Here is an 11491-nt window from a genome sequence, read left to right as displayed (position 1 = left end):
AGGGGGAGTTAGGCCTGAGCCGCCCCGGAAGTCCGGACAGTGCAGTGTAGGTCCCAGTAAGTAAGGCCATGCCCTTCCTAAGAACACATCTCACCCGGGACTCTCAAGGTTTCCCCATTGCCTGTGAGCTAGCATGTTCAAATGCCCTATGTCAGGGGAATATGCAATTGTAGCAATTCAGCTATAATTTCACTTCCTTTTCAATCACTTAGAGAAACTCTGCAAAATCACAAAGCTTGCTACTGGAGTCTCTTCCAGTCCTGTACCTCGTGAGCTGGAAACAAGGGAAGGGACTGCTCCCGAGCTGTGGGTTGGGATCATGCGCTGCTGGCGAGGTGGTTTCTGTGTTACAGCCATTCCTGCTAGGTGAGGGAAAGGGCCTGTGAAATCTTGAGCTCCTTAGAATGTTCCATGAAGATACTGCTCAGCTAAATGAGGCTGAGAAGTGAAAATCAGGTGCTCAAAAGAAAAACCTGGGCCTGGAGAGATGGCTCTTTGGTTAAGAGCGCTTACAGCTTTCTCAGGGGACCCGGGTTGACTGCTAGGACCATAGTTTGTGGATCGCAATTACCTGAAACCCCACCTCTGGGAACTCTGACATCCTCTTCCGGACTCTTCGGAAACCCATACACATGAGCATGTACCCTTCACTCACAGGTACATAAGAAATAACATAAATCTTAAGGAAAAATAAAAGAAAGAAAATTTTGGGTCATCGGACAAAACTCAGGGAGGATTTAGAAGATTGACTTGGAAGTAAAGGCAGGGACAGAGGCCTTGAGAGGGGCTGTAGGAAGAGACAGAAGCCAGCTGGTGGCCTCTGTCACTGCTCCTTGCTGGGCGGTATGAACTGAGGCCCAGAAAAGGGATTGGGGCCCAGGATTATAAGGTCCCTAAAAGCAATCTTTTGTTCTAGGGACAACAGGGGGAAACACACACTTTCCTTCCCCTTTGTCCCCTAGGAGTTTTGAAAGCTTCGTGGCAAATGCATGGCCTTAAGTCTTTAAGTGCTATTCAATCATCAGGGATTTTCCACAAGGCCTTACAAAAATGTAGATTACACTGTAAAAAAAAATGCTTTTCAGTCCATAAAAGTCCGTTTATACTGAGCAAATTTCTTTATGATGTTTAACTTTGGTTCAGGTCCTGATTCCGAGAAGTGAAATTTGGTGGCGTGAGAAGGAAAAAAAACCAACAGGGAAATAATAAGAAAGACCCACGATGGCCATTCTGAACACAATGGGACCTTGTTTACTCCACATGGACTCCAGTGTTCCCTTAAGAAACACAAGCGATTAAGAAAATACTTTGAAAACCTAATAATAGTCTCCTGAAACCTGAGAGCCACCTCTCATCTTTCTGACTCTCAGGAGCATGCTTCATAAGAATGTATGTTTTTAATACTCTGATTCTTAGCAACAATGTAGTTTTTAGTTAGTACAAAAGTAAAATGAGGCATGGCCCATTACTGCGCACCACATCTAGCATTCAGTGACTTGTACTGGCAGATTCGTTTGCATGTCACCACAGCACCTGTAATTTAGTTTAATGCCAGGTCACTGTGTTCTCTCTCTCTCCCTCACACCCCCCCCTCTCTCTCTGTGTGTGTGTGTGTCTGTGTGTGTGTAAATTTCCTCTCAACAGTTGTTTCACAGGGATTCTAAGTAGTAACTAAAATCAGTGTCAATTTTAGGAATCAACAATCTTCCTTGCAGATAGATACAATAGTCTTCACATACATTCAGGTAAGAAATGGTTCACTGTCTATACGGCTTGATTTAATACTGTGTTCTAAAAAATGCTGGATAAAGGGTGTAGCCTACAATTATATCACGGAAAATACTTTCTCTCTCTCTCTCTCCCTCCCTCCCTCCCTCCCTCCCTCCCTCCCTCCCTCCCTCCCTCTCCCTCCCTCTCTCTCTCTCTCTCTCTTTCTCTCCCTCTCCCCTCCTCCCCCTCCCTCCCTCCCTCTCTCCCTCCCTCCCTCCCTCTCTCTCCCCCCCCCTCTCTCTTTCTCTCTCTCTCTGTTGTATACATGCATATAAACAATGTGGGGGCAAGTTTATAGCCATGCATATGCAAGTATGAGGACCTGAGTTCAAATCCTTAGCATCCATGTAAAAGCTATGCCTCCCTACCTGGGATTACAGATATTGTCATGCGTAGCTTTTACCTGGGTGCTAAGGATTTGAACTCAGGTCCTCATACTTGCATAGCAAGCATTTGTCAACCGAATCATCTGTTCTGACCCAAGATACTGCCTTTTGAGTAAGATAAAGAGAAACAAAACCACAGGACTTGAAACAAGTCTGCAAGACCCAGTTAGATGGTTATTTCATAAGATCAGATACAAATGACCTGACCAATCCTTTTCAGTTTTAGTTTTTCTAATTCCTCATGTTAAAACATACAGTTTTCTGAGCTAGGGAATCAAGTCTTGGCAGAAGAGTGTAGTTTTTCTTGCATGACTGACTTGCCCAAAAGGAGGACGTCCGAGAAAGAATGTGTGCCAGGCCCTACCACATCAATCTCAATCAAAATCATCTTGTCTGTACAGGTGTTGTAGCAAGAAGTTTTGGATGAAAAAGGATGCCAAAAATATGAGGCAATCTCACTCCATAATGATCTAAAAGTATTCTCTTTTCTCTGGGAAAACTGTCAATAAAAGTGTGGATTTTATTCCCTGGCTCCTCACTGGGTTCCAGGGAGCAGACAGAGAGAAGCAGGATCTTTTTAAAATATGTAATTGTAATGATTTAAGTCTCTAAGATCTAGAATATTTTGTTTGTCTGAATGTCTAATCAGTATAAACCTTAGCCGTCATATGAAAATGGTGAATTCTATCCTTTGGCGTTTGAAAGTACAACATACATAATCCTTTATCTTTCCCAGAGCTATTAGCTTCTTGGCCTTTGGCTGGTCGATGTATACAGTATCTATAGTTATTGCATGCAAGGGCTCTCAACTGACTCCCAAGGTCTTTGATCAAACCAGCTAAACTTGATTTTCCAGATTGCTGGAGAGACAAGACCTACAACTATCAGCTTTTCATGTCCTGGCAAGTAATGGAGACCCCTTGCTCCCTGAATAGCTTTATCAGAATCAAAGGTAAACAGGGACCAGTTCTCATTCAAATATGTAGCATAGCATTAAGATCTTGCCTCGACTTTCACAGTTGTAGCAGCACAAGAAAAACAACAGTTGAAGTAAGAAAAAGGTTCCCTTGGTGGTAGGTGCCAAGCTAAATAATGACACCCAAAGCAAAAACATGCTTCACTGAAACGAAGCTTTAGTCAATTCAGCCCTACTGAAAACAAAGCTTTTTTTGTGATTTCAAAAGTGAACATTGTGCTTGGCTCTGGCAGTCATTTATATGTTTTTGAATGATCCGATTATGCACAAATCCCTGGCCTATGGGCCTTTCAGCACCTCATCTCAGGAGCGATTTGAAAACATGACTGAGAATTTCTGCATACAGCAAGTTTCTTTCTCTTAATCTGTTAAAACGTAGCCTTCAAGTGACAACATTTTGACATACATTGCTGTTCTCTTGGTCTCCCTCTTCCTCTTTCTGTCTCTGAAATACTTACAGAAGACAGAGAACTGGGTTCCTTGTCCCTGGGAACTCCTATTTCACCACCCTTCCATCTTTTTCTGCTTTGCTGTTCTCTTTCTGTTGACCCCACATATCCTAGAGGGCGCCTGAAGCCACCATCCCTGTAACTTGTGCAACCTATATTGGGAAGGTAACACATAAAACCCAGGGCTTTTGTCTTGTTTCTGTGCTTCCTTTTTAGTTGAGCAACGCCACATAGGCTTCGTTAGTAAGTAGACAGTTAAACTATCAGACTGCAAATGGTAACCAGTTTGAGAACACACAAGCGTTGGGGAGGGGTGGAAGCAGGAAATAATTTTCACAGGTCCCCTCTTCTTAGGGGAAAGTTGAGAGCTGACAATGGACACATAGTCATTGGGAGAGTACACCGTACATGGCAATAGCGGTACATGATACTTCTTGTGCCAGGTCCCAGCACAATTTCCAATTGTTCTACCATATGTATATACATACATACATACATACATACATACATACATACAAGGGATAACGCCATGTTTGGCTAAATTCCTAAGGGCATCATTGCATTCTCCATTTTGGAAGTTTCCAAGGCTGTTAAGAAGGGTGCTTTCCCTCCCTCTCTGAAGGTATCACCTGTAGCTCTTGCTTGGTACTATGCGGCAAATCAGCTGGCACCTGCCCCCTGCTTTCAGAGAGAGCAGATACGAGAAACAAGCCTGCGGAGCCCAGAAGGGACCTGTCTACTTGACAGATGCTTCTAAGAGACTGCCAAAACTGTAAGTAGAGTCTCCGGAGACCACCCCACTACCCCAAGCATTACCATACATTCATCTAATGCTAGGAGAGACTAATTCCACAAAATATCACAAGACTTCCCTGAAAAGTCATCAGCATTAAGATCAAACTTGAAGAAAGACAGACAACTGTATTAAGGAGCAGGAAAGTCACGTAGGATTGCTGAACCTGTTGTTCATTGAATCTACGTTTATCCGCACATGCACACCTGCCATGCCGGTGCTTGAGGAGGACGTTACTCTCTTGTTCTCTCCCTCAGCCCTGATGACTTCTCAGTTTCCTTTGCCCTCAAGTCTCACTCCAGATGTTCTAGCTAGATAAGCTTGTTTACTGGTGCAGTTTCAACTCCCTGTTCCATAGTGGTGATTCTCAAGTCAAAATCTGGAGGCAAGAGTGCTCTTAGGGTTTCAGTGCCCTTTATCCAACTCCATCTGCACTCCTCCTATCTCTCAGATACCTCAAGCCCAGCTGCACAACAGGGTCATGAGGCTCACACCTCTCTCTGCTCTGTGACCTGTGACCTGCTTTGTGAGTAGCATGGCTTTACCACGCTGTTTAGGCTGTACACCTAAGAGCTCTCTCGTTGCCTCCTCTTCCTCAAGCATCTAGCCAAAGCAGCCCTGGAGAGTCGTGTTCCCCCCCCCCCAAATCTCTCAGACCTGCTTGGATGCCAGGCACACAACTCAGTTCCATCTCCTGCCTTCTGTCTGTCCTCTGTCTTCAAGAGTGAACAAGAGTGAACTTTTCGGAGCTAGGATTCAGCTTCTCCATTCTCCTTCAAGCTTCCCCTTGCTCTTAGGATAAAGTCTAAACTATGGAGTATTGCTTACAAACCCTGTATGTTCCGGGATTCTTTGCTTCGACCTGTGTCTCTTTCAGCTACTGTCTTTCAGACTCTCTCACTTCAGGATCCCTGTGTACTGCTGTTGTCCTTGTTCAGTTATGATCGCTTGTGCTTAACCCCAGCAGGTGCCTCTCTACCTGCAAGACGCCTCTGAGCTTGCCAGTCTAGTGACAATGCCTCCTACCACCCCCTTACAAGCCCCATGATAGCATTTCTTCCTGCGGGTATGATTATCCCTTCAGGAGTTTCTGTGTTCATTCGCTCATGAATTCTTTGAGGAGAGTGACCTGATAGTTACTTCATCATACATTAATGTTTCAGGAGAAAGAAACACACACATGTACACCTGAAGAGGTTATGCCTATCCTAAGCAGAGCCTGACTTAATGAATGGGACAAATGATCTGTTTTCCTCTTTGTATGTCTCCAAATGTAGAAAGAGATTGCAGAAATATTGGAACTTGAGGACCTCTTACAGATCACCTTTATTTTCTGCATGAATAAACAATATCCAGGGAGAGAAAGTCACTTTGTCATCCTCCCATAGAGTAGTCCAATATCCCCTGCACTAACATCCTTTCTTCAGGCTTCTTAATTTTGGTCACTTAAATGTTTGCAATGCTGGTCCACTTTTTTTTCAATTGCCTTAGAAATGACAGGGTGGAACAAAGTTTTCATATTTAATGACTATTTGAATTTATCTTTATTCAGGTACCTCTTAAACCTTTATCAGTTTTATTGGATCATCTGCTTCTTTCTTACATGTTTAGGGATTTCTTTCATATTCTGCATATTATTTCTTAGTCATTTGTGTAACTTGTAAATTTCCCTTAGCCTTTTTTAGTCAGCTGGGACCCAATGTGAGCATAGGGCAGTCACCCATGAGGGAAAGACTCATGCAAGCAAGAATTTGGGGATATTTCTTGGGAGTGCTGTTTGTAAAAGTACACAATTGGAAATGCATGTGTGTCTGTCTACTCCAGTTTGCCTAATCCTGAATGAGTCAGTAAATTATGGTATGTTCACATAAAGGAAATATGAACATAAATGAACTAACTGGTTCTACATGTTCTCTACAGAGCTGGTGCCAGAAACTAGTGTGTTGCGTAGAAGAAGAGATAAAATAATACACACAGCATTTGATGTGGTCAAATGTATTTGGGATGGATATGAAAGAAAGGTGGGTTAAGCAGCTAAGAGTGACTGTGACTCAGGCCAAGGATCGGAGTTCAGTTCCCAGCTACTCTGTCAGGTGGATCACAACTCTCTGTTACTCCATTTCCAGGGACTCAGGTGCCTCTGTCATCCTTGGGCTCCTCCACTCACACCCACAGACCCCACCCTTAAAGACAAATACATGTAATCTTTACAAATCAAAAATTAAAATAAAACCTCACAAAAACCATGAAGGGAAGAAGACAGGAGAAAGAAAGGCAGGGTGCTCCTTTGGGCCTGTGATGGGTCTCATTGAAGGGAATTTGTAGAAAATGGATAGATGTTAGCACATGGTTAAGTCTGAGCTATGGGTAATGGAATGCCTGTGATTTTACTTTGCATTATTTGTTAAGATTGAGTTATTTCCTACTTAAAGAAAAGATGAAAACCTGGCAAACAAGCTTCATTAGAACTATCTTGTCAAACTAACAGAATATGCACAGTTTTGATATATAGTACACATTTAAATAACTTGTAGAAGAGGTGGAGGTTCTATCAACACAGGAACATTTTAGTGCAAAGGAAGGATAGGAGGGGAAAACAGGGGAGAGAAGGAGAAGGTCCAGGAGGGAATGAGGAGTTGGGGAAGGGAGGACTACTACACTACCTAGCTTGCCTTGGGAGGAGTTGGAGGGAGAAACACATCATCGAGAGCCATCATCTTTGAATAAACCTTTATAAACCATTTATATTAATGTATTATAGGAACTGAAAAAAACTGTCTAAGCCAACATGTCCTTCATGCTAGTCATAAGACAAACAAAGCCCAGAAAAAAAAACCCAGAAAATAAGTCAGGGCATTTTATTTCAGACTATCTGTATCTAGCTATTCTAGTCTTTGGATGTACTTGTACTGGTTGACTTTTTAGTTTATATGACATCAAATTATACTATGGTTGTATGCTCTAGACAGAATGTTAGAAAGGATATACGGGATTAGGAAGCAAAGGTATTGTATCTATAGAAATGTCACAATGCAGACTTCTGTGAAATGGGTGTAATTATGGAGACTCTCAAAGAGGGACACTAGAATTAAATTGCTGCCACCTCTCACTTGTGCCTGGGGGCATCCTGCTCGCTAGCTGATCAACATCATTCTGGTTACATCTGTCTTTTATGACTCTAATAAAGAGTATCTCATTAGGTGGCTCAAGGCCAAGAGATAACAATGAAGATCTTCCATGAAGTTCTTACAAAAGGTAGCCTTAGGTCACCACCACTAAGGTGTGTCACTGTGATTTTCCTCTGGGACTTTCTTCTAGCTATGGGCTATTTGGGAGTTGTGGAATGTACCAATGTTACATCTTTGTGTTGATAGCATAGGTAGAGATCATGGTGAGGAATGACCTTAATAAAGATAGAGGAGGCAGCTGGCTGAGCCATGAAGCACTGGTCCATAGGTTTTCCTACCCTAAGGGTCCTCACACTCCCCCAGCTAGAGCCATAGGTCTGCAGATGCAGGTGGACTTGCTATCTCCTGTGACATGAGAAGAGGGGTCTTCCAAAGGTATCATCAGGAGCTTTCCCTCCTGTAAGTCAGCACTACAATGAATTTCCTGGATTAGCTAATCACATCTTCAGAAGGTGTAGGGAGCCTTGTCCTCATGAGGTGACATATAAGACTGGCAGGTTTCAGCTTGCTCAGGAGAAGGTAGCTCCAATGAAAACAAACAAACAAACAAACAAACATTAAGAAACTTAAACTTCTATTGGTCACCTCAAATTGCAGCATCATCATTTGATGTCATTCTATTTCACACCTTCTCAAACACTTATGCTTTCCTTTCTAATATTTTTTTTTTGTTTTTTTGAGATAGGGTTTCTCTGTATTGTTTTGGAGGCTGTCCTGTCGCTCCTGTAGACCAGGCTGGCCTCGAACTCAGAGAGATCCACCTGCCTCTGCCTCCCTGGGATTAAAGGTGTGCACCACCACCGCCCGGTTCCTTTCTAATATTTAGGAAGGTTTTATTTAGATAGCCATTTGTGTGATTGGTATTCATTTGTTTTTCTGGCTAACCTGTGAATCTCATGAGATCAGGGACCACATCTCTTTTATTATTTACGTCATCTCAGAGCCTCTCCAAGAGTCTAGTTTACATTTATTAAGTTCAACACACACTTGTTGACTGTGTTGTTAAGTGAGTGAATGAATGAATGAGTGAAGGAGTATAAGAGCGAGAGGAGTGAATGGAGAATGACTGAATTCAATGTAGGTGATACCAAGGGTATATGAGCTATTGATAGGACCACTGTGCAACAATATAGAACACACTCTTTAAAGATAGGGGCCTAGGGAGAGCAGTGTGGCGTCATGACTGATGGCATGGTGCTGCGATGTTTCTGTTCCCTCACCTGTTACGTGACCTCGGGTAGCTTAGTTCTGCATTCTGACACTGTTCCCCCTCCCCTTTATACAATGAGAACATGGGGAATGAAACTTGCTTTTGAATGGGCATGAGGGCTAAATAAGATAAAGAGCCAGTCTATACAAACTTTTATTCTAAAAGGTCTTTTTTGGGGGGGTGACATTAAACAACACTCAGTTTTATTTATGAAAAAAATGGGTAGATCAGTGGTGTCACTGATGGAACCACAAGAAAAACAGCAAGGGTAGAGCTGTATAGAACAGCATGGATGGGACTTAGGCTTGGAATCACTATGATGGGCTGGGGCATGGAGTAGGCATGCCTGAGGCCCAGGAAGAAGTCTAGGGTAGTAGGTAACCAAGACTTGTTTCTGAGTAGAAAAGAAGTCATCCCTGGGTGGGGCTGTCAGTTACATTTAGGAAAATTCTTTGTTTTTAGTGGATTGGTCACATCTGAGTGGCTCTGCAATGTCACTCTGCAAACTCCAAAGACAGTACTATCTAGAGAAATATCTCTTTGCAAATGGAGACAGTCAGTACAAACTTTTCAAGTTTGGGACTCTGATAATCAAAGTTTCAATATAATTTCTGTTTTGTCCTTGGTCCTGGCTTTTATGCCCGAAGTGAAGAACTTTTCAGATGACTCAGGGTGGAAAGGCCTTGCATCAGTGTGGGGTGGCATCATACCTCCTTCCCTGTAACCATTTGCTCTACAGGACCTATCCTAGAGGATATCACTTACACTTTCCCATCATATTGTAGTCTTCCTTTATGGATTCCCAAAATAAAGAGTCAAAAAAGCATCTATCAGGGCTAGAGAGATGGCCCGGAGGTTATGAACACTGAGTGCTCCTCCAAACGTCTGTCCTGAGTTAAATTCCCAGCAATCACATGATGGCTCACAACCATCTATAATGAGATCTTGTGCCCTCTTCTGACCTGCAGGGAAATATGCAGGCAGAGCACTTTATACACAAGAAATAAATAATCTTTAAAAAAGGAAAACAATAATAAAAAAGTATTTACCATACAGAATTCTGTTGTCCGTTTGATCAGCTAGCTGTACTCTCTTCCCCTTGTAACCTCATAACTACATAATACCCCAGTTACAGATGTTTTATATGATACAAAAAATTCTATACTTTACTTGGGGTTGACTACAGAGATATGAATTTCATGGTGATAATCACTGATATTTTATTTACAACTTTAGTTCCTTTCGTATTTCAAAATGAATTAAGAGCTCCTTGCTTCTTGGTCTGCATCCATTGAAGAACCAGTTATAATCAGGCTTGACTTTTGATGATTGTTTCTGTGATGAGGGGATATAGGTATTTTGTTGTTGTTGTTATTAATACAACCTTACCTTGGCTTCCTTTTACTTAAACTGAATGTATTTATAAATAGCATTGAAATTTTCCTTCCTTTTTGAATTGATAAAGATTTTATTTATTTATTTGATTTCTCAAGACAGGATTTCTCAATGTGTAGCATTGAGTGCTCTAGAACTCATTCAGTAGACCAGGCTGACCTGGAACTCACAGAGATCCACCTGCCTCTGTCTTCTGAGTGCTGTGATTAAAGGAATGCACCACCACTACCAGTTTCTAGAAAAATTAAGCAAGTTCAATAATTTCTCCCATTAAATTCACATTTTTAATAGTTTGCTCCAGTTGCACAATGGTAGTTTATTAACTAGAGTCTGTTTGTACATCCTGTCTCGCTCAGGTGCCTGCTTCTGTGGATTTTGACAAAAGTATGTCCTATGTACACTATTAAAATCCTATGCAAGAGTTTCTCTGTCCCACAGATTTGTGTGTTACCCTTTTGTTTTCTTCTTCTTCCAGACCCCTCATTTGTCTAGTTTGTGTGAATATCACCTTTTCTAAACTTCATGGACTCCATCGCTTCCTTCAGAGTATGCTAGTTTATTATTATTATTATTATTAGTTAAGGAAAGAAGAGCACGTTGAATACATTATGAAGGCTACTCTCCTAATTAACGAAAAGACGTGGCTGAGTTTAAAAACAAAGTCACCCTTTTCATATCCAAGTTTCTTTTAGAAGCTTCTATAAATTATTACCTTCCTCCATATAAGAGGTGTCTTATGACTAAAGGCTGAGACAGCCTCCATCATTCTCTTTAACAATGACTCCTATGTTTCTTTTGGTAAACTCATAATGTTAATTACACTCCGCAACAGATGGAGCACCTTACATCCAGGACCTTGGTGCACCTTGCAAATGTTATAAATCTTCAAAGCCTTTCCATAATGGAGGTAAGTATCTATGGTCACAGTTTTATAGGCTAAGAAGCACAAAGCAGGCGAGTGTTTTGTCTTGTAAAGTGGAATACGCTTTGGCCAAAGATGTAGTCATCATTAAGAAAGTAGTGAAAACCCGTGAATACTTATTGAAAGAGACCTGAGTGAAGTGTCTCACTGGCAAGCTTGGCTTTTCCTGCCAGGGAACACCGAAGCAATAGTATTTGAAAACCCACAGTGTAGTACATCAAAAGTTATCTGCTGATGATTAATCAACTTTTCCAATGATTAGTGTAGACAATGGCTCTCAGACCTCCGTGGTGATATGGCAAATTCTGAAAATAGAAATGTTCCAACATCTTCTCCTCCTCCTCTTCCTTCTTCTCTACTATTGTTATCTCTCTCTCTCTCTCTCTCTCTCTCTCTCTCTCT

At 41.9% G+C, this 11491-nt stretch overlaps 1 long non-coding RNA gene across 1 annotated transcript in view; it reads left to right on the top strand.

Moving 5' to 3' along the window:
- Positions 1 to 4217: 4217 nt before the first annotated feature.
- Positions 4218 to 11491, top strand: part of LOC121142574 — a 71161-nt gene continuing 63887 nt past the window's right edge. The window contains exon 1 of the long non-coding RNA XR_005879599.1: positions 4218 to 4353. This is a non-coding gene — a long non-coding RNA (uncharacterized LOC121142574). The remainder of the gene's footprint in view (positions 4354 to 11491) is intronic.

The sequence above is a fragment of the Mesocricetus auratus genome, unplaced genomic scaffold (genome assembly GCF_017639785.1).
Source record: "Mesocricetus auratus isolate SY011 unplaced genomic scaffold, BCM_Maur_2.0 Super-Scaffold_2245, whole genome shotgun sequence".
NCBI lineage: Eukaryota > Metazoa > Chordata > Mammalia > Rodentia > Cricetidae > Mesocricetus > Mesocricetus auratus.
The sequence above is the reverse complement of the archived record's forward strand: the minus strand, read 5'-3'. Positions and strand labels throughout refer to the sequence as shown.